General features: G+C 44.7%; 1 pseudogene; it reads left to right on the forward strand.

Annotated features, from left to right (window-relative positions):
- LOC112080586 (filamin-C-like) overlaps positions 1-24,564 on the forward strand; it is a 98,763-nt pseudogene that overhangs the window by 38,272 nt on the left and 35,927 nt on the right.

The raw sequence follows: 24,564 nt of genomic DNA on the forward strand, positions 1-24,564 counted from the left end.
CACACACACACACACACACACACACACACACACACACACACACACACACACACACACACACACACACACACACGCACACGCACACGCACACACACACACCATAAGTCTGGATGTCTATGCATTGTGTCTATGTCTGAACATTTGGATACTATGACCATTGCGTACAAACACACACTCAACATGTACTGTCTTTTCTTCTGTTCTGCACTGATCTAGCTGATATGGGAGGATTTTGTTCCCCTGTTCTTTGAACTGGATTCCAGAAGTCGTTGGAATCAACTGTCTTATTACTTGTCAGAGGAAGACAGAAGTGCTTGAGGCTCCTTCTGATCTAGCCCATAACTCAATGGATCTCCTAGCTGATATTACATTGTCCCCCAGTGAGTAAAAGGGTTGAAAATACTCGTTTTCACTGGGCCTCCTGTTGTTCTGTTCTGGCTCATACAGGCCAGGTGTCTGAGCTGCATCGGTCTCTTTGTGTTAGTTCTCTATTTGTTAGAGACAGAGCGGACAGATCGGAACACACAGAACACACACCCATGTCTTCATTACCCTTGAGATCGCATCAAATCCAATGTTATTTGTCACATGCTTCGTAAACCACAGGTGTAGACTAACAGTGAAATGCTTACTTACAATGCAGAGTTAAAGATAAAGAAACGACATGTAATAAAAAAGATCATTATTGACACAAGGAATAAATACACAGTGATTTGGTGGAGCATTGTGAGTGCAACTATAGAGCCATAATAGACTGAAGTAAAGAGTGGAGCTGTGGGGATCTGTTAGCCATCTGCCAGTCAGAGAGCTGGGTTCTGAAGGGCCGCTGTCCAAACGCCAGCTCTGTCCACCCTACTCACTGCTGACCCTTCACGTCTGTCCATTCTGTTTCTGGAGAGAAAGAGAGAGAGCGGAGGAGCGGAAAGAATGAGACCTGGACTAGAGCCAGACACCTTCACAGTAACAACAAGGGGCTTGTTTTAACACTTCTCTTGCGAAGGCTGTACACCCATTAGAGTGCTACAGTCAGTGTCAGTTTGAGTGGGTTACAGTTTGGCGTTGCCCGGGGTAACCAAACAAACAGTGAGTCCCGCCTCCAGAGCCAATCAGAGCCTTAAAGGTCACTTTGCTCCCGAGATGGAGGCGAAACAATGGGTTCTAAGCAGAAAGGCCACATTGCCCCCCCCCCCCCCCCTCTCAGTCCAACTGAAGAAAATGTGTTATGAGTGAAGTTCTGACATCAGGGCTTTGTGTCTCCGAGCAGCGACTTACAACAGGGAGAGAGAGAGAGAAGAGGGAGAGAGAGGGAGAGAGAGGGGGGAGAGAGGAGAGAGAGGGAGAAGAAAAGAGAGAGAAAGAGAGAGAGTGAGAGAGAGGAGAGAGAGAGAGAAAGAGAGGGAGAGAGGGGGAGAGAGGGAGAAAGAGAGAGAGGGAGGGAGAGAGGGAGAGAGAAAGAGGGGGCTAGAGGGAGAGAGAGCGAGAGAGGGAGAGAGAGAGATGGAGAAATAGGGAGAGAGAGGCAGGGAGAGGAAAGAATGAGAGAGGGAGAGACAAACAGAGGGAGGCAAAGGGGGACAGAGTGAGAAAGTGAGATGTGTTAGGGGAGTAACAGAATGTGCCAGAAAGATAAAGAGGAGAATGAAGACAGAGGAAAAGGGAGGATGGAGAGAGAATTGTGTGATCCACAGAGAGAGAGACAGAGACAGCAAATCATTTTAGCAACTTAGTACTTTTGTGCTTTACTGCTCTAGTGGAGGAACTGAAGTGGGTTAGTGTGAGCTGTTGGATGCCATCTATTCTCACCCTCTGCTCTATATATCTCTCTTCACTCCATGTGGCAGTGTGGTTGGTGAATGGCACAGGATGGTTTGAATGAGTGTGGGAGATACACCGCTTATCTCCTGTACAGAGAGTAGATCTTGTAAAGGGCCAGGCCAGGCGCCATGAGACTGAGAGAGGGAGGCATTCAATCACACACTAATGCCTTGGCTCCAGAGACACAGATGCCTCACACATACACAGACACACGCACACACAAACTTGGCGACAGGGCCAAATTCATTGTTCCCGTCAATACCCCCCAACCTCAACCTCTGTCTGACCCCTCTGGAAGTTTTCAGAAAACATTCTCATTCCCCATCCCAGCTCCAGTTTGGAATTCTGTCCCCCCTCCTTCTCCCTCCGAATGCACCTTTCCTTTTCCCCAAGCCTTTAAGTCATGTGTTTGTTGTTCTTTCACACTGTTTGTTCTTCCATGCATGTTGCGTTTGAGCCTGCTAGATTCCAGGACCATGTCATCAACCCCGTCGGATGTTTGCAAGCAGTTTGTTTGCGGAGTTCAACTTCAAGTTACGAGGAAACGTTCCGTTTTTGTCGAGTAAGATTAGACGAGGCAGTTTTCCAAGATCAATTCAAAGTAGTGGAGGTGTAGTGGTCCAATGCGAAGGGGCGTTATTAACTGTCTAGTAATATAAAAAAAACATTGCAATTTGTCAACATTGCAAGTGTTGACAGGGTGACAGCCTTGTTGACAGGCGAGACTACTGAGCCAGGGAGTCTGGGTAATGTCCGCTCCCAATACAGTAGGACACACATGAACGCGCGCACTGACCATTCTGATGCAGTCCTATAGGAATGTCCCTGTTCAAGCCAGGATGCTCTCACCATAGACTCAGATCCTACACACTCCAGTGCCGGAAATATCAGGCTTTTAAATGTTGGACCTGGACCAAACCACTGAAGGGATTGAATCGCTCTCTCTTATCGCATGTGTGATATGTGTGTGTGAATGTGTGTGTGTGCGTATGTGTGTTTAATACTCTCTCAGGAGTGCTGAAGGAGAAGTGTCAGAGTGGGAGAGTGTGAATGTAAAGTCCTGCCTTTTTTAAACGGGCACAGTATACCTGAGGGGTCCTCTCTTTCTGGTGTGTTGCTGGTGCAGCAGCACCGCTCTGCAGGGTTCGTTAGTGCTGATCTGCTCTCAGCACCTTGCAAGCTGAATGAAACATGAAACTGCCCCTTCACTGAGCCTAAATGGAGACCATCAGCCAAAGATATCAATCTTTCTACATCTGTGCTAGCTCTCAATATCACCCCCCCTAGCCTACCACTTCCACTAACCTCAAACTCCCCCAACTACTGTAAACTCCTATCCCCACAGCAGAGGAGGCTGGTGGGAGGAGCTCTAGGAGGACAGGCTCATTGTAATGGCTGGAATGGAATACATGGAACGGAGACAAACATTTGACTTCCATGTGTTTGATCTGTACGATACAGTTCCATTTATTCCATTCCAGCCATTATAATGAGCCCGTCCTCCTATAGCTTCTCACCCCAGCCTCCTCGACCCCACACCTGTATATCCCAACAGTCCCTCTACCCAGTCCTCCAATTCAAAACCCCTTTCCCTCCTTTCCCTTATGGTCCAAGCCCAAACTACTAGCCATCCCTACCTACAACTCCACTCCCCACCCCCCTCACATCACCCCCTGTACTTATTTGACTGGACCAACTCATAGATAAGGCTGTTGCGGGGACCGTTTTACCATCACACCGGTGGTCACGAGTCATGAAGGCAGTCAAATTCCACGTGATCGTTTAGTCAGGGTAATTAGGCTTCTCCAAGCTCTGATGCTGCTGATGGATATTAGTAGCCTACCAAACTTGCTAACTGCCTGGTACTCAGCACTCGATTGACCCTCTAATCACTCTGACATCAATGCAAATGTATTCAAAAGAAGAATCAAACACTTCATGCGAGTCCATGAGCTCATATCCCATAAGCCCAGGCCTCTACTAAAAATAGGAGGATCAGCTTTCTATAGGCTAGGCCTACTATATTTATTTCTCARCTTTCMTAATATTAAGCACATTGCATATATTTACAACAGGAGTGTAGCCTACCTGGCTGGCATGAAAATAAACCACGGGAAAAGCGTCCTCCATTTGCTATTTAAGTGCAGAGATGACMTGTATTTTTYCCRCTGCCCCTGTTTCKATASAGGTGCATGATAAYGGTCCATTCTAAATGAAAACAAATTTCACATATTATTTAGTATATGTAAAGACAAGATTAAATCAAGAATAGTCTGATGGGTGACAATATTAGCCTATCACATGTGAATTGTATATTATCACTTGTGAATGATGCCCAGCATAAGAAACAATGCCTTTTTTTGAAACTTTTTCTAATCATATTCGCACACCTCGTGTAGCCTAGCCCATAGGCCTATATGTTTTAATAAGGTTTGAATAACAACTGAAGTGGCCAAATAACTTAAACTTAAGCACATTAATCCGCTTTACAAGGGGTGTAGAGCCTAACTGGCATATATAAGCATTGTCAAGTTTGAGGAACATCATTTTCACCATAAAAATGTATCTTCATAATAAAAGCATTACATGTATAATTGCTTTTGTGGTCACTTTTGATAATGGTGTTTTCCGCTAATGGAACACTCGTGTGCTCCCTCTCTGGCCTCTAGGTCAACAGACTCTCGTTACAGCGCACTCCTGTCACGAGCGTTAAGCGCATAATGACACTCACCTGGACTCCATCACCTCCTTGAWTACCTGCCCTTTATATGTCACTCCCTTTGGTTTCTTSCCCAGTCGTCATTGTTTCTGTTCCTGTTYCATGCTGTTCGTGTTTCTTGTTTTGTTCATTTATTAATGAAATGTATTCACTCCCTGAACTTGCTTCACGACTTTCAGCGTACATCGCTACACCTACTACCATGTGCGCATTGCTGCGCTTATACTGTGAAGAAATAACCTAATAGTTTAGTAACATTTTGATTTGTTGCGTCAGCCACATTGCGTAATTTTTTTATTTTTTTTATTCTAGTGGTTGTATTAATTTGGGATCTATAGCATCCCACAATTTTCCCAGAATACAGTATGTTTGGAATATTTATTCCAAATGAATAGGTGGACCTTTGTACTATGGGGGAATAGTAGATTGACATAGGCTAGTGCTTTTGTTGTTCGTTAGGCCTACTCATCTTGTTGGCTGACGAAAAGTAAATGTGGACAGTTCTTCCAATATCTTCAATATGCACCTGGGAATTGGATGTGTGTGTGAGGGATCATCCAACCAGACAAGACAAATGGATAGGTGCCGGAAGAGAAGAGTAAACATCAGTATTATGAAGACGATGACTGAGGAGTCCTAGAGTGATACCATTGCCTCATCTTCCCCTGCCGCCTTATATGTGATCTCCTTGGTGATCCCCGTGGCGATAAGGCTGGGGCGACCAGGGTCTCATAAGAGCAGAATAAACACAGATGTTGATGTTGTTGTGCCAGGCAGCTGAAGGCCGAGGGCAGACACCAGAACTCTGTTATTACGATTCTACAACACACTGTTTCTCTTTAGAACAGACCGATCAGATGGCAGGTGTGTGTGTGGTAGAGGCTCCACACAAGGGGTTAGGGCTAGACCTAATCTGCTCCCCAGTTTGTGAGTTAAGTTGTAACTGTATATGGCAGAGGGCGTAGCCCTTTCCTCCAATCAAATGACCTAGTGGCCTCATGGGTGGAATGTTATTAATATTTTAATACCCGCTGAAAATCCGGTGTTTCTATATAAAGCGGATTTGATATTTTTTAGTGGTCTGTGATGTAAATAAAGTGTAATATTGGGATGSAAACTCAAAATTGAATACATTTGAACTCTAATATCATACATGGTACAGGTGTCTTCTTTTTTAACCCCCAACAATGTGTGTGAGGTRTATAGTTTGGTTTTATAGTAGATTTGTTTAAGACTACCAGGAAACACTCTGTGTGACCCTAATTTAGCCCACTGCAGTAAAAGGTTAAACTGAAGTTACCTGGGGAGACAATTTATAGAGGCCAGTATTGCTTTCATGGAAGTATTGCTTTTTTGCACAATACCATACTATGTTCTTTATTCAGTATCAGTACCTTAGTAAATTACCTGACCTTAACCCTCCCCTCTCTCCCCCTTTACAGACAGCAAGGCCATCGTGGATGGGAACCTGAAGCTTATCCTGGGTCTGATCTGGACTCTGATCCTGCACTACTCCATCTCAATGCCCATGTGGGAGGACGAGGACGATGAGGACRCCAAGAAGCTGACCCCCAAGCAGAGGCTGCTGGGATGGATCCAGAACAAGGTGCCCCAGCTGCCCATCAACAACTTTCACCGTGACTGGAGGGACGGCAAGGCCCTGGGAGCCCTGGTTGACAACTGTGCCCCAGGTAAGAGCTRATCCAGGATCTGTGACTCATTCTGTTAGACTCTGCTGGCTTGGCGCTGACTCAGAAACAGTTTAGTTTTAGTTAATTTGAATGGATGGATGGCAAGGCCCTGGGAGCACTGATTGACAACTGTGCCCGAGGTAAGGCTTTGAGGAGCAGATTGAGTGCAAATTGTCAATCTGTAAGAACTGTAAGAGTTTTGTAAGAGCTGATCCAAGATCTGTGCCTCATACATTTCATTTGTTGACAATAGTCTTCCAGGTTGTAACTCATTTGAGAGTTGTTTGAGGGTTGATTAATCATCSATACTATTCACTGAAACAGTACACTAAACACTAACCTCAGCCATAATTCCAAGTATGTGTCACAGAGAAGTTCCAGAGAAACTCCAGTGTTTTTTGAAACAGTCTTGTTGAAACACCAAGCCTAATGAGACCAGGTCAGGGGTAAGGGTTATGTACGTTCAGGGCTGACTAACTGGTTGATGTTAAATGTTAAAATGGTGCCGGAAGAAATGGCAGCAGTTTTACGGTTTTACGATCACTCACCTTGGATAAGACAACGATTTTTCCTTCAACAAGCAGAACGCACAGGATGTACTTCAGACACCCGACAAGGCCAACATCCCTGTCATTGGCAAGAGAAGGAGACACAGGTACAGAGGACACAGAGCCGGGTGCCTCGTAAGGATCCGCATACGGCGAGTGGGAAGATGCCGTTACGTCAATATTACTTGCCAAAGTGCAATGATTGGACAATAAATTAGACGAGGTATGATCACAAATATCCTACCAACGGGACATCAGAAACGGAATCGTGGCTGAATGATGACATGGATATTTAGCTCGTGGGATATACGCTGCACCGGCTTGATAGAACAGCACACTTCGGTAAGACGAGGGGGCACAGCCGTCTGTGCATATTTGTAAACAACAGCTGGTGCACGAAATCTAAGGAAGTCTCTAGATTTTGCTCTCCTGAAGTAGAGTATCTTAAGATAAGCTGTAGACCACACTATTTGTCAAGAGAGTTTCCATCCACATTATTTACCACCACAGACGGATGCTGGCTGTAAGACTGCACTCAGTCAGCTGTATGAGGAAATAAGCAAACAGGAAACCGCTCACCCAGAGGCGGCGCTCCTRGTTGCCGGGAATTTTAATGCAGGGAAACGTAAATCAGTTTTACCTMATTTCTATCAACATGTTAAATGCGCAACCAGAGGGAAAAAAATTCTAGATCACCTGTACTCCACACAGAGACGCATACAAAGCTCTCCCCCGCCCTCCATTTGGTAAATCTGACCATAATTCTATCCTCCTGATTCCTGCTTACAAGGTATAATTAAAGCAGGAAGCACCAGTGACTCGGTCTATAAAAAAGTGTTCAGATAAAGCAGATGCTAAACTACATGACTGTTTTGCTAGCACAGACTGGAACATGTTTTGGGATTCCTCCGATGGCATTGAGGAGTACACTGGCTTTATTAATAAGTGCATCGAGGACAGTGACTGTACATACATACCCCAACCAGAAGCCATGGATTACAGGCAACATTCACACTGAGCTAAAGGGTAGAGCTGCCACTTTCAAGGTGCGGGACTCTAACCCAGAAGCTTATAAGAAATCCTGCTATGCCTCCGACCAACCATCAAACAGGCAAAGCGCCAGTACAGGGCTAAGATGAAATCGTACTACACCGGCTCCGATGCTCTTCTTATGTGGCTGGGCTTACAAACTATTACAGACTACAAAGGGAAGCACAGCCTTGAGCTGCCCAGTGACACAAGCCTACCAGACGAGCGAAATCACTTTTATGCTCGAGGCAAGCAACACTGAAGCATGCATGAGAGCATCAGCTGTTCTGGACGACTGTGTGATCATGCTCTCCGTAGCCGACATGAGTAAGACCTTTAAAAAGGTCAACATTCACAAGGCCGCGGGGCCAGACGGATTACCAGGACGTGTGCTCTGGGCATGTGCTGACCAACTGGCAGGTGTCTTCACTGACATTTTCAACATGTCCCTGACTGAGTCTGTAATACCAACATGTTTCAAGCAGACCATCATAGTCCCTGTGCCCAAGAACACTAAGGCAACCTGCCTAAATGACTACAGACCCGTAGCACTCACGTCCGTAGCCATGAAGTGCTTTGAAAGTCTGGTAATGGCTCACATTAACACCATCATCCCAGATACCCTAGACCCACTCCAATTTGCATACCGCCCAAACAGATCCACAGATGATGTAATCTCTATTGCACTACACACTGCCCTTTCCCACCTGGACAAAAGGAACACCTATGAGAGAATGCTATTCATTGACTACAGTTCAGCGTTCAACACCATAGTGCCCTCAAAGCTCATCACTAAGCTAAGGACCCTGGAACTAAACACCTCCCTCTGCAACTGGATCCTGGACTTCCTGACGGGCCGCCCCCAGGTGGTGAGGGTAGGTAGCATCACGTCCGCCACACTGATCCTCAACACTGGAGCCCCTCGGGTGCATGCTCAGTCCCCTCCTGTACTCCCTGTTCACCCACGACTGCATGGCCAGGCACGACCAACACCATCATTAAGTTTGCAGACGACACAACAGTGGTAGGCCTGATCACCGACAACGACGAGACAGCCTATAGTGAGGAGGTCAGAGACCTGACCGGATGGCGCCAGAATAACAACCTATCCCTCAACATAATCAAGACTACAGGAAAAGGAGGACCAAGCATGCCCCCATCCTCACCGGCGAGGCTGTAGTGGAGCAGGTTGAGAGCTTCAAGTTCCTTGGTGTCCACATCACCAACAAACTAGAATGGTTCAAACACACCAAGACAGTCGTGAAGAAGGCACGACAAAGCCTATTCCCCCTTAGGAAACTAAAACGTTTTGGCATGGGTCCTCAGATCCTCAAATGGTTCTACAGCTGCAACATCGAGAGCCTCCTGACTGGTTGCTCGGCCTCTGACTGCAAGGCACTACATAGGGTAGTGTGTACGGCCCTGTACTTCACTTGGGCTAAGCTGCCTGCCATCCAGGACCTCTACCTACACCAGGCAGTGTCAGAGGAAGGCACTAAAAATGGTCAAAGACCCCAGCCACCCCAGTCATAGAATGTTCTCTCTTCTATCGCATGGCAAGCGGCACCGGAGCGCCAACACCGGAGCGCCAACTAGGACCAAATGGCTTCTCAACAGTTTTTACCCCCAAGTCATAAGACTCTTGAACAAGAAATCAAATGGCTACCCGGACTATTTGCATCGTCCCCAACCCAACCCCTCTTTTAGGCTGCTGCTACTCTCTGTTCATCATATATGCAGTCACTTTAACTACACATTTATGTACATACTACCTCAATTAGCCTGACTAACCGTAGGCTACCCGGACTATCTGCATTGTGTCCCACCACCCACCACCCGCCAACCCCTCTTTTACACTACTGCTACTCTCTGTTTATCATATACGCATAGTCACGTTCGTTCAATCATTAAATATTGTAGTATAAAATATGTGATACATGTTTCATTATGGTACCACACGTAAGTACATCACTGTAAAAGGGCTAGTAAAGATAATACTACAGACACAGTGGAATCATTTAACAAAATCTGAAATTTATTGATGAAATACAATAAAATCACTCATAGGTTTCTTTGAATCAAAGCAAAAATAATTAGCTACAGAAATAGGAAAAAACTACAGTAAAACATAAACTGCAGTGTTCCTCACCTGGCTTACTGTAAAAAGCAAAACAAAGGATTGATTACTGTACTTCTATATTTCCATCAAACCTGTCTTGTGGATTTGGCCATAGGTTCTCATCCACATCACAATGGATGTTTTCATTAGCCAAACATCTTGGGAAGAATCTTCAGGCATGGCGAATCCAGGCCTGACACTGGTCTGCCGTGATGTCATTGCATGCGTCATCCATGGCCTGGAGAAGGGTGGCTTGTTCGTGAGGGTGCCTATCATATACCTTCCACCTCTACGTGGAGAAAAATTCCTCAATCGGGTTTTAGGAAAGGAGAGTATGGGGGTAAGTACAGGGTGGTAAATTGTGGATGGGCCTGAAACCATGCTTGCACCATTTGAGCATGGTGGAACCTGACATTATCCCACACAATGACATAGGTCATGCCATCAGCTCTACAGACCTGATTTAGCTCATCAAGGAAGGTTACATTCGAACAGCGAATCATGCGGCTGCCTGCAACTCAATATATAGAGTATATAGAGTAGAGAGCTTTAGTTGTTGTTCGACCAAACATTAGAACGGACAAGATGCGTAATCTAAGCAACTTTGACCGCGGTATGATTGTTGATGCTATACATGGTGATTCCAGCATCTCAGAAACAGCTGCCTTCCTGGGATTTTTATGCACTACAGTCTCTAGAGTTTACAGAGAATGGTGCGATAAACAAAACACATTCAGTAAGCGGCAGTTCTGTGGGTAAAAACACCTTGTTAATGAGAGAGGTCAGCGGAGAATGTCCAGACTCATTCAAGCTAACAGAAAGGCCACAAATGCTCAAATAACAGCTGTTTAAAACAGTGTGCAGAAGGGCATCCCTTAACGTACAACACCGTGAATAATTCAGGCTGTTGTGGAGGCAAAAGGTGGTCCTACCCAGTACTAGATAGGTGTACCTAATAAAGTGGCCGGTGAGTGTACAGTAATGTCAAATCTGAAAACATGGTCTGGAAAAGTGGTACATGGGACCATAGAAACAGTGTCTGATAAAGAATGATGATGAAATATTACATCCATAGATAATGTAATCCAATGTAATCCAATAGGTTCATGTTCCACGGTAATGGTGTCAACCTTATCCTGAAACTTTCATGATCTAAACATGGAATATTGTTCGTCAGTTTCCATAAAACTATGCATTAAGAGTAATGCAACAGGTACTTATCATTTTGAGCAGTTGTGTCAATTGATAGTTGGATCATTGTAATGAAATTAATAGACAGTCATCTCAGACGTAATGTGTGAATTGCATTTTGAAATGGTAATACTTTGATGTTAAGTTGTGTCATTTTGAACCGGCGATTTTAGTTCAATGAACAAATGATCTTAGCTTTATGTGTATTGTATCCAAGCAATTGGAAAAAGTGTTCGAGTTTTGAAAAATGTGCATTTTGATCATTGGTTGTGAGTTTTGTGTCTAGGGTTTAGAAAAATGACATCAAGGTTTCCGAAATGAATGCCAAAGTGATTGTAAAAAACGGTAAAAATCCCCCTGTTTGTTATTGCCTGTATTAAGCATTTCACTGTAAGGTTTACACCGGTTGTATTCGGSACATGTGACAAATAAACTTTGATTTGATGACAATGAGAATGTTTATTTTTGGTGAGTGTATGCATGGCATGTTCTGTGGGGTGGGGGTAGAGGTTATGGTGCAGGGGCTACCATAGAGCATGATATCAATGAGGAGATCCTATTCAAGGTGGGGATGTGGGCCAAAAATGGATGAGGCCAAAAAGCATACAAGCTGCATTCAATACGCAATATTCCTGAGCTGTACCACATCAGAGAAGGGGAGTCCGAACTGAACCAGAATGAGATGTGTGTCTTCCGTATGCTCCCCCTACCACCCCTAACTCTTAATCAGAACCAGCCGTTTCGTCATTATAAAACTATCTGATGAGAGAAGAATGAGGGAAAGGGAGAGGAGGAGGATGAGGAAGAGGAGTGTAAGGGGGGTAACCAAAAAACACAGACATTTCGAATCCCCAAACCACAGAGAGATAGTGCATAGCCGGTAATTAGAGATCAGGGTCGTCAGGGCCTAACCAGGTGGACTTGCCCGACAACTGCCCAGATAGAGTGATCCCCGCTGGGGAAGGTTTCATAACTCTAGGCTCTCTCKGTAAAGGCCTCTACTAATTTGGACTAGGCTCCTGGCAGGCAGTAGGGCTTTCTAAGACATGGTTCCAAGGGGAACTCAGACTGACCTCGGGTCAGGAGACACGTCTTGTTCAACAGAGCCTCTAATCCTGTATTTGTACAAATGGTGTGAGACCAGATGAGTGGAATGGCATTAATAGGTTCACGGAGTTAGTTACTCCAGAGAAATGAAGCAAAGAACTGAGGTGCATTGTCTTTTTGTTTACTGAGTGTCTGTATGTGTGCATAGGTGTTTTGTCTTTTGTAGGTGTGTGAGTGTGCGTGTGCATGTGAGAGAGAGCCAATGTGTGAATGTGTGTGCTTTATTTTTGTTTTCATGTGTTTGCATGCTCCCGAGTGTGTGTTTATGTGTGTTTGTGTGCCTGACAAAGTGTGTTTGCTCAGGCAGGACGTTGAGAAGTGTGTTGGAGAGGGGCTAAGGTGGGGGAACAATAAACAAACAACGACTCCATTCTCCCACATACTGAACCAGTCTAATTCACTTACCCAGAGCAGCGGGGTCACAGAACGGGTGTGTGGGTGCGTGTGCGTTTGTGCTTTACATGTGAATTTATGGTGTACGTGCCTAATCGTGTGTGTGTGTGTGTTCGTGTGTGTGCGCCTTTCTGTTTTTCACAGTGAGTGTGTATTGTCTAGGTGTCTGTATTAGCAGTGTTTACACTGCTGCTACACAGAGCTCTGTCTCTGACACTGCGCAGGACTAAGTAACAGGTTTTATTCTAGGCTTTGACCATACAGGGCTCTGTTTCTCTCTGCTCTCACTGAAACATTTATACTAATAGATCCAGAACAAGCTATACTCTCACAGTACACGTAGCGTTAGGGCAAAGTGCAATTCTCTCACATTCTCTCGCAGTGCCACCTCTSCCTATATGCAGACTACGAGCTGCAACTAGGCCCGTACTCAGGGGCCCTGAACTCCATGGGGCCCCTATTGATTTTGTTAGCCTCTCATAATTCATGGCAAACAGGGAATTAGCTTTGAAAATGCWATTTTTTTTCTTGGCAAAACCAAATCTCATTTAGGGTGCCCAAAACGCTAGGATAGCGTTTTTTCTTCTAATCAGCACAATCAGCACAAAATGTAACATTCAGGACCGTTCACCCATTAAGCAAGAAATGTGAAACATTCAGTGGAGCATTTAAAACAATATTGCACTTTGCTTTTCCTACTAGCATTGACTTTGCTGATAACTTCTTTAATGAGGAAAAATGTACTTACTACGATTGTGATTGTGTTCACTTAATACCTTTTTTGCACGATTGGTTAGAGCCTGTAAGTAAGCATTTCACTGTAAGGTCTACACCGGTTGTATTCAGCGCACGTGACAAATAAATGTTGATTTGATTTGATATGTTGTCACGGCTGTTGAAAGAACTGGACCAAGGTGCAGCGTGGTGAGCGTACATTTTCTTTATTGAATAAAGATGACGCCGAACAAAAACAACACACACTACAAAAACAAACCGTGAAGCTACATGCTATGTGCCCTAAAGAAAAGTAAACTTCCCACAAACACAGGTGGAAAAAAGAGCTACCTAAGTATGGTTCCCAATCAGAGACAACGATAGACACCTGTCCCTGATTGAGAACCATACCCGGCCAAAACATAGAAATAGAAAATCATAGAAACACAAAACATAGAATGCCCACCCCAACTCACTCCCTGACCAAACCAAAATAGAGACATAAAAAGGATCTCTAAGGTCAGGGCGTGACATATGTGCTTGTCCTACCTAGCTATCTTAAGATGAATGCACCAACTCTAAGTCACTCTGGATAAGAGCATCTGCTGAATAACTAAAATGTAAATGTCAAATATAATAACTGTTTTGGGTGAAACTCAAACTGCTCTCAGACCTGCTATCCTCTACTGCGTAACTAATTGGTCCTGACACCTCGAGTTCCCCTGGTTCAGCCAAACCCCTTCCCCGCAAGGCCCTGGACATGGGTGTGCTGCAGGCTGCAGTGTGGAGGCAGTGTGTTTCTGGCTGTTGTAACAGCATGCTGAGTGTCAGAGTAGAGAACACAGCAGCGAGGAACGCAATAAGTGAAAACACATGTAGAGCGCCGCATTTCCTGCCGAACACATTATTGTGTGTGTGTGTGTTTGTGTGTGCTCATGTGTGTTGTTAAGGAGCAAAAGGAACAGGGCAGAGGCCTCTCTGTTAGAAGTAAGGGCGGACAGTAAAACAGTGAAAGTAAAGCGTATTGTAAAGCGTATTAAGTAAATTAAGGAAAGGTTTTTTCATGGCTTGCGTCCATGCCTTGTGAATCAGTGTATTTCCACTAGAATACAACAATAAACCAGGACTAAGCAACAGCGAACAGAGAGGGTTTTGGACACACACACACACACACACACGATTCCACAGCAAAGCATCCGATCCTGAGGTTGTTCCCCTCTCCTCAGAGTGAAATGTTACTCATCAGATTTTTACCCAACACACCCCTCTATCCACCCCCTCTGAATGGCCCTCGCCTACCCTCACACTACCTGGTSACAGACCCCCCAGGGCCAGTAAATCACACCTCAGCCTAACAGAGGCACATTAAACTAGTATGAGTTGGTTGAAAAGGTACTTGTTTATACTACTGGCCAGCTGTAGAGGGCTCATTAAACATAATGACCCATCTTGAGTATCACTGTTTGTGCGTGTGTATTGAGTGTATGCTGGTGTGTGTGTTGATGGAACACAAACAAATATGAGGGGCAGGTACAGCTCTTTAGCAGTGTGGGAGAATGCTTTAGGGGTTTATGTTCCTCTCCTGTACGTTTTTCAAATTCCCCCTAGAGCCCCCTCACACACTCAATCTCTGCCATATATTTGTGTAGTATCCTTTTGCCTCACGCCTCTGTTTTCATACGGCTCCTGGCAGTAGTGGGGTTTGCGCAAGGAAGTCACCCTGAGCTGAGAACATTCTGGATGGAACTGCAATAGAGACAGCCATGACAGCTAATGAGACTTATGGAAAATGTATTGCCATTTACTGAGGTGGGAGAAACAACAGTAAAAAACACCAAACCACTCTGTCACATTGAGTAGTGCTGAGCCCGCTCTCCCGTTCCACAGTCTGTGGATACAGCCTGGTCTCATAGACTAGACTTAACATAGTACATGCAAATCCGGGACACTCAAATTACTATTATACTGTATGTTACGTTTGGTAKGGTTACATAAGACAGAAGGTTACTTAAGACAAAAAAGAAAGGAGGGTGCTTGGTTTTGGTGGATGGGTGGGCATACAATGCGAATGTCTAGCAACACAAAGGTTGCGTGTTCAAATCTCATCACGGACAACTTTAGCATTTTAGCAACTTTTCAGCTTTTTACTTATTTTTAGCTACTTTGCAACTACTTAGCATGTTGGCTAACCCTTCCCCTTCCCCTAACCCTAACCTTAACCCTTTTAGCTAACCCTTCCCTTAACTCTAACCTTAATCCCAACTCCTAAACTTGCTAATGTTAGCCAGCTAGCGATTGTTAGCGTTAGCCACCTAGCTAACGTTAACCACAATAAATTAGAATTCGTAACATATCTTACGTTTTGMAAATTCGTAACATATCATACGAATTGTCATTCGTAACATATCATACGAAATGGATGATGGACATCCACAAACTATCCACAAATTAATATATACCATATGAAACGTAACATATCATACTAAATCTAGTGTCTCGGATTTACGTACAGAATAATACAAAATGCTGAGACCAGGTTGGTGGATAGAGAACTGTGTAGTGATGACACTCCTCTGTGTTTGTGTGTCGTCTGAGGCTTCCTACATCTCTCATCCTCACGCCACTCCCTGATAATCCTATAATCTGCATTGTGTGTGTGTTTGTGTGTCAGCTTTGTTCAAAGTGACCCACAGTCTAACATCAGGAAAAAAGTAACTCAAGAATTGACCAGCTCACTCTTGCGTGTCTCTACTGTAGAGGCAAAGTATTGCGGGTAAACATGGTTTGGCAGTTGTTGTCATGGTTATAGCGAATCGTAGTGGATGGACCTATGTTGATTCTCTGTGTACTGTTGTCCCATGACTAAATGCTCCCTCTCTCCCCTATCTKTCATGTAGGCCTGTGTCCTGACTGGGAGACGTGGGATCCYAGCCAGCCTGTGGAGAATGCCAGGGAGGCCATGCAGCAGGCTGACGACTGGCTCGGTGTGCCCCAGGTAACATCACCACACCACCTACACTCACCATCACTCCTGGTCTCACCTGGTTTAGTTCACATAACCTGAACTCATTCGTACTAGTTCAACTCATCTAGTTAAACTCATAGCCACATACTTGGTTTAGACTCAGTTACTCTGAGGCAACTGGCTTCAGTGTTAAACAGCAGGGCAATCTGTGATAACACTTTACGGCTTAAAGATTGGTAAAATGTATTATGACGTATTTATAAATGCACTGTAAGACTTGTCATAAGCCTGTATGATCAATCTGTTCTTTGAGTGAGTGAGTTGGAGTTGGTGGGTGTGTCCCAGGTGACAGTCCGTAGCCACATAGGCCAATGTGGATAAGTGTATGTGGGATTGTGTTTGGCTAATTTCTTCAGTATGTGGTTGTGGAGGTACATTGGCATGCTGCTGTACTGGGCTGGGTCTTGGAGAGAGGAGAGGCCAGGCTGGCATCAGGTTAGGCTGGATTCTGAAGAGGCGAGGGTGGGTTAGCCAATGCCACCACCAGGACCACTGGAGCGTGTTCATATGAAACCACAAACTGTTTCCCCAGTCACACACTAGTCTATAGCGCTTCTAGATTCCAAGATGGAAAACATGAACAGAAACTCTATATTCGTCACACACTAGTCTATAGCGCTTCTAGATTCCAAGATGGAAAACATGAACAGAAACTCTATATTCCCTGTGTGTGTGTGTGTGTGTGTGTGTGTGTGTGTGTGTGTGTGTGTGTGTGTGTGTGTGTGTGTGTGTGTTGCATCGGGACGATGTGATGATGAGTATACAGTGACTGCTACATAGCCCTGCTACTGGGTTACAGAGAATGCGTGCGATAATCTATGCAATTTGGACGTGGTATTGATTGTGATGCTACACATGGTTGATTCCAAGATCTCAGAAACAGCTGCCTTCCTGGGATTTTATGCACTACAGCTCTAGAAGTTTACAGAGAATGGTGCGATAACAACAACATTCAGTAAGCGGCTCTGTGGGTAAAACACTTGTTAATGAGAGAGGCAGCGGAGAATGTCCAGACTCATTCAAGCTAACAGAAAGGCCACAAATGCTCAAAATAACAGCTGCTTTAAAACATGTGAGGATGAGGGCATCCCTTAACGTACAACACCGTGAATAATTCAGGTGTTGTGGAGGCAAAGGTGGTCCTACCCAGTACAGATAAGGTGTACCAAATAAGTGGCCGGTGGAGTGTACAGTAATGTCAATCTGAAAACATGTCTGGAAATGTACATGGGACCATAGAAACAGTGTCTGATAAAGAATGATGATGAAAATTACACCATAGTAGTAATCCAATGTAATCCAATAGGTGTTCATGTTCCACGGTAATGGTTGTCAACCTTATCCTGAAACTTTCTATGATCTAAACATTGGAAATATTGTTCGTCATTTCCATAAAACTATGCATCAGAGTAATTGCAACAGGTACTTATCATTTTGAGCAGTTGATGTCAATTGATAGTTGGATCATGTAATTGAAATTAATAGACAGTCAAAAGCTCAGACGTAATGTGTGAATTGCAAATTTTGAAATGGTAATACTTTTGAGGTTAAGTTGTGTCATTTTAACCGGCGATTTTAGGTTCAATGAACAATGATCTTAGCTTTATGTGTATTGTATCCAACAATTGGAAAAAGTGTTCGAGTTTGAAAAATGTGCATTTTGGATCATTGGTGTGCAGTTTTGTGTCTTAGGCGTTTTTAGAAAAATACATCAAGGTTTCCGAAATGAATGCCAAAGTGATTGTAAAAAACGGTAAAAAATCCCCCTGGTTTGTTATGCCTGTATTAAGCTTTCACTGTAAGTTTTTACACCGTTGTATTCGGACAACTGTGACAAATAAACTTTGATTTGATGACAATGAGAATGTTTATTCTTGGTGAGTGTATGCATGGCATTGTTCTGTGGGTGGGGGTAGAGGTTATGGTGGCAGGGGCTAACCATAGAGCATGATTATCAGATGAGGAGATCCTATCAAGGTGGGGATGTGGGCCAAAAATGGATGAGGCCAAAAGCATACAAGCTGCATTTCAATACGCAATATTCCTGAGCTGTACCACCATCAGAGGAAGGGAGTCCGAACTGAACAGAATGAGATGGTGTCTTTCCGTATGTCCCCTACCCACCCCTAACTCTATCAGAAACCAGCCGTTTCGTATTATAAAACTATCTTGTATGAGAGAAGAATGAGGGAAAGGGAGAGGAGGGGATGAGGAAGAGGAGTGTAAGTGGGGGTAACCAAAAAAACACAGACATTTCGAATCCCCAAAACACAGAGAGATTAGTTGCATTAGCGGTAATTAGAGATCAGGGTCGTCAGGGCCTAACCAGGTGGACTGTGCCCGACAAACTCCCAGATAGAGTGATCCCCGCTGGAAGGTTTCATAACTCTAGGCTCTCTCTGTAAAGCCTCTTACTAATTTGGACTAGGCTCCGGCAGGCAGTAGGGCTTCTAAGACATGGTTCCAAGGGAAACTCAGACTGACCTCGGGGTCAGGGACCCCCACGGTCTTCGTTGCTCTAATCCTGTGTTTGACAAATGGTGTGAGGACCAGATGAGTGGAATGCATTAATAGGTTCACGGAGTGTTAGTTTACTCCAGAGAAATGAAGCAAAGAACTGAGGTGCATTGTCTTTTGTTTACTGAGTGTCTGATGTGCATTAGGTGTTTTGTCTTTTGTAGGTGTTGTAAGAGTAGCTGCGTGTGCGAATGTGAGCGAAGAGCCAATGATGTGAATGATGAGATGGGCTTGCTTATAGTCCTTCGTTGTTCAGTGGGTGTTGCGATGTCCGCAGTGATGTGGTTTGCTTAGAGTCGTAGTTGTAGAGCTCTGCTGTGGTGCCTGACAAGGTCGTGTGTTGCATTACAGCGGCAGCGATTGCAGAAGTCGTGCGTACTGAGTATGCGAGGAGTGTATGACAGTGGAGTGATTTGGTACAAGTAAGGGCAGATAACAGGAACGAGCGTCGCATCCCACCTTCTCCATAATAACTGGAACCAGTCTTAATTCACTATTACCCACGTAGCAGCGGTGGAATCAGCAAGGCGGCGATGTGTGCTCTGTGGTATATATAGCGTCTCAGGTGCCATCGATGGATTCATTCAGCTAATGGGTAGGACCTGGCTGCCTAATACCCACATTGTGATACGTGCGATGTTCAGCTCGTGTAGTGTGACAAACCCTTTGCTGGTGTAATCGACAGTGAAGGAGAAGTGGATCTCGTAATCACAGCCAGATGTAAACATGTATGACGCGGATAGTGTACACTGTGCTACACGAGCGTCGTGGATCTCTGACGACGTGGACGCAGACGCTGAGGGAGTAACAAGGGCAATACCAATCTGAGCGTACTAGTAACATTCAAGGGCTCCTGTGGTTCGTCTCTGACTCTCAACGGAAACATGTCCTACTCCTGAATAAGATCCGAATCAAAGCAGTCACTACCTAACACACCGTACACGTAGCGATTAGGCAGAAGTGCATTCTCTCACATTCTCTCGCAGTGCCACCTCTGCCTAGTATGCAGACCAGAGCTGCCAACTAAGACCGTAACTCAGGGCATGAACTCCAGTGGCCCCTATTGATTTTGTTAGCCTTCTCATTAATCATGGCAAGACCAGGCAGATTCAGCTTATGAAAATGTGCTATATTTTTTACTTGGACAAAACAAATCGCCATACGAGGTGCCCAAACAACCGCGTACGGAGATGCGTTTTCTTCAATCAGCACAATGCAGCAACAAAATCGTGAACATTAGACGAGACCGTTCACCCATAAGCAAGACATGTGAAACAGTTCAGTGGAGCAATTTTACAAGACAATAGGTGCACGTTTTGCTTTTCCAGACTAGCATTGACTTTGCTGGATAACTTCTTTAATGAGCGAAAAAATGTACTTACTACGAGTGTGTGAATTGGTCACATTAATCCTTTCTTGACCACGATGGTGGTTAGAGCCATGTAAAGTAAAGCATTTCACTGTAAGGTCTGACAGCCGTTGTTATTCAGCGCACGTGACAAAAATGTTGTTTGATGTTGGAAAATATGATTGTCAAACGGCTGTTGAAAGGAGACTGGACCAAGGAGTTGACAAGCCAGTGCGTGAGGTACACTTTGAGTTCTTTATTGAATAAAGATTGACGCCGAACAACAAACAACCACACCACCTACACAAAACAAACGGGAAGCTAACGATGCTATGTCGCCGTGAAGAAAGAGTAAACTATCCCACAAGACCACACAGGGGGAAAAAAAGAGGCTACCTAAGTATGGTTCCCATAACAGATGAACAACGATAGTACGACCTGCCTGATTGAGGGAACCATACCCGGCCAAAACATAGAAATAAAAATCATAGAACACAAAACATTAGAATGCCCACCCCAACTCACTTCCCTGACCCAACCAAAATAGAGGAGACATAAAAAGGATTCTCTAAGGTGCAGGCGTGACAATATTGCTTGTCCTACCTAGCTATCTTAAGATTGAATGCAGCGGCAATGCTCTAAGTTCACTTGGGATAAGAGCATCTGGCTGGAATAACGTTAAATGTAAAGTCAAATATAAAAACTGTTTGGGTGAAACTCAAACTGCCTCTCAGACCTGCTATCCTTCTTATCTGCGTAGACTATTGGGTCCTGACCACTCGAGTTCCCCTTGTTCAGCCAAACCCCTTCCCCGCAAGGGCCCTGGACACTGGGTGTCGCGGCAGGCTGCAGGTGAGGCAGTGGTGTTCTGGCTGGGTTGGTAACGAGGCATGGCTGAGTGGTGCAGTAGTAGAGACACGAGCAGCGAGAATGACGCAGATAAGTGAAAACACATGGTAGTGATTGCTCGCTCACACTTGTCCTGACACGAAACAAACTTACTTGGTGCGTGTTGTGTGTGCTCGTATGTCATGTGTCGTATTGTTAAGGCAGTAGAGTATATGGATGAACAGTTGCTAGAGGCCTCTTCTTTTAGAGTAAGGGCGCGACAGTATAAATCTAAGTGAGAGAGTAATAGGCAGTATTGTAAAGCGTAATTAAGTTAAATATAAGGCAGGTTTTTTCATAGTTTGCGCTACCATAGCACTTGTGTGAAATTTAACCAGCTATAGCTCATTTCAATGCAAATAAAAACTTTTCCTAATTACTTATACACCAAGCATACCATAAACCACGACAAGCAAACTATCGCAACACGAGCATTGTTTGGAACACACACACACACCACCACACAACACAACACCAACACACACCACCCACACACACACACACACACACCACACACACACACACACACACACACACCACACAACACACACACCAACACACACACAACACACACACACACACCACACACACACACACCACACACACGAGATTCCACAGCAAAGCAATCCGATCCTGAGGTTGTTCCCCTCTCCTCAGAGGGAAATGTTACTCATCAGATTTTTACCCACACACCCCTCTATCCACCCCTCTGAATGGCCCTCGCCTTACCCTCACACTACCTGGTCACAGACCCCCCCAGGGGCCAGTAAACACACCTCAGCTAACAAGGCACATTAAACTAAGTATGAGTGGGGTTGAAAAAGGTACTTGTTTATTACTACTGGGCCAGCTGTTAGAGGGCTCATTAAACATTAATGACCCATCTTGAGTATCACTGTTTGTGGTGTGTATTGAGTGTATGCTGGTGTGTGTGTTGAATGGAACACAAACAAATATGAGGGGGCAGGTCAGCTCTTTAGGCAGTGTGGGAGAATGCTTTAGGGTTTATGTTCCTCTCCTGGGTACGTTTTGGGCAAAATTCCCACCTAGAGCCCCCTCACACACTCAATCTCTGCCATATATTTGTTAGTATCCTTTTGCCTCACACGCCTCTGTTTTCATACGGCTCCTGGCAGTAGTGGGTTTGCCGCAGGAAGTCACCTGAGCTGAGAACATTCTGGGATGGAACTGCAATAGAGACAGCCATGACAGCTAATGAGACTTATGGAAAATGTATTGCCATTTACTGAGGTGGAAGAAACAACAGTAAAAAAACACCAAACCACTCTTGTCACATTGCAGTAGTGCTGAGGCCCGGCTGCTCCCGTTCCACAGTCTGTGGATTACAGCCTGGTCTCATAGACTAGACTTAACATAGTACATGCAAATCCCGGGGACACTCAAATTACTATTATACTGTATGTTACGGTTTGGTTAGGTTACATTAAGACAGCAAGGTTACTTAAGACAAAAAAAGAAAGGAGGGTGCTTGGTTCTTGGTGATGGGGGCATACAATGCGGAATGTCTAGCAACACAAAGGTTGCGTGTTCAAATCTCATTCACGGACAACTTTAGCATTTTAGCAATTTTCAAGCTTCTTACTTCTTTTTAAGCTACTTTGCAACTACTTAGCATGTTGGCTAACCCTTCCCCTAACCCTAAAACCTTAACCCTTTTAGCTAACCCTTCCCTTAACTCTAACCTTAATCCAACTCCCTAAAATTAGCTAATGTTAGCCAGCTAGCGATGTTCGTTAGCCACCTAGGCTAACGTTACCACAATAAATTAGAATTCGTAACATATTCCTTACGTTTTGAAAATTCGTAACATATCATACGAATTGTCCATTCGTACATATCATACGAAATGGGATGATGGACATTCCACAAAACTATCCACAAATTAATAGTATACCATATCGAACTAAATATCATACTAAAGTCTAGTGGTCTCGGATTTTACGTACACGAATTAATACCAAATGCTGAGACCAGGTTGGTGGATAGAAAACTGTGTAGTGATGACCACTCTCTGCTGTTTGTGTGTCGTCTGAGGCTTTCTAAATCTCTCATCCTCACGCCACTCCTGATAACTATAATATGCATTGTGTGTGGTTGTGTGTGGCTGGTGTGTGTGTCTGTGTGTGTGTGTGTTGTGTGTGTGTGTGGGTGGTGTAGTGTGGGTGTGTGTGATGTGTGTGTGTGTGTGTTCAGCTTTTGTTCAAAGGACCCACAGTCGAATATCAGGAAAAAAAGTAACTCACCCCTCTCTAAGAATGGACAAGCTCACTCTTGCGTGTCTCTTACTGTAGGAGGCAAAAGTATTGCGGGTAAACATGTTTGGCAGTGTTCGTCATGGTATAGCGAATTCTAGTTGGATGGACCTAGTTGATGCTCGTGACTGTTGTCCCATGACAAATGCTCCCTCTCTCCGCCTATCTTTTCACTGTAGGCCTGCTGTCCTGACTGGGAGACGTGGGATCCCAGGCCAGCCTGTGGAGAATGCCAGGGAGCCATCAGCAGCGATGACGACTGGCTCGGTTGTCGCCCCAGGTAACAACACCACTACCACCTACACTCACCATCACTCCTGGTCTCACCTGGTTTAGTTCACATACCTTGAACTCATTCGTACTTAGTTCAAAACTCATCTAGTTAAAACTCATAGCCACATACTTGGTTTAGGACTCAGTTACTCTTGAGGCAACTGCTTCAGTGTTAAAACAGCAGGCAATCTGTGATAACACTTACGGCTAAAGATTTGGTAAAATGTATATATTGACGTATTATAATGCACTGTAAGACTTGTCATAAGCTGTATGATCAATCTGTTCTTTGAGTGAGTGAGTTGGAGTTGGTGGGTGTGTCCCAGGTTACAGTCCGTAGCCACATAGGCCAATGTGGATAAGTGATATTGTGGGATTTGTGGTTGGCTAATTTCTTCAGTTGTGTTGTGGAGGTACATTGGCCTGCTGCTGTACTGGCTGGGTCTTGGAGAGAGGATGAGGCCAGGCTGCATAGGTTAGGCGGATCTGAAGAGGCGAGGGTGGGTTAGCCAATTGCCACCACCAGGACCACTGGAGCGTGTTTCATATGAAACCACAAACTGTTTCCCAGTCACACACTAGTCTTATAGCGCTTCTAGATTCCAAGATTGGAAAACAATGAAACAGAAACTCTTATATTCCCCTGTGTTGTGTGGTGATGTGTGTGTGTGTAGTGTGTGGTGGTGTGTGTGTGTGTGTGTGTGTGTGTGTGTGTGTGTGTGTGTGTGTGTGTGTGTGGGTGTGTGCGCTGTGGCGTGTGTTGCACCGCTTTAATGGTTTTGTTCACTTGTCCAGGGGCAACCTGTGTTTTATCGTGTCAATAAGCACTTCCTTCCAGTGTATTAATTGGCCCACATTGTTACCGGTAAGCAGAGACACCTTCTATGCTCCTTAGTCAATTGATTTTAACGCAG

Source organism: Salvelinus sp. IW2-2015, unplaced genomic scaffold, assembly GCF_002910315.2.
Source record: "Salvelinus sp. IW2-2015 unplaced genomic scaffold, ASM291031v2 Un_scaffold16391, whole genome shotgun sequence".
Classification (NCBI taxonomy): Eukaryota; Metazoa; Chordata; class Actinopteri; order Salmoniformes; family Salmonidae; genus Salvelinus; species Salvelinus sp. IW2-2015.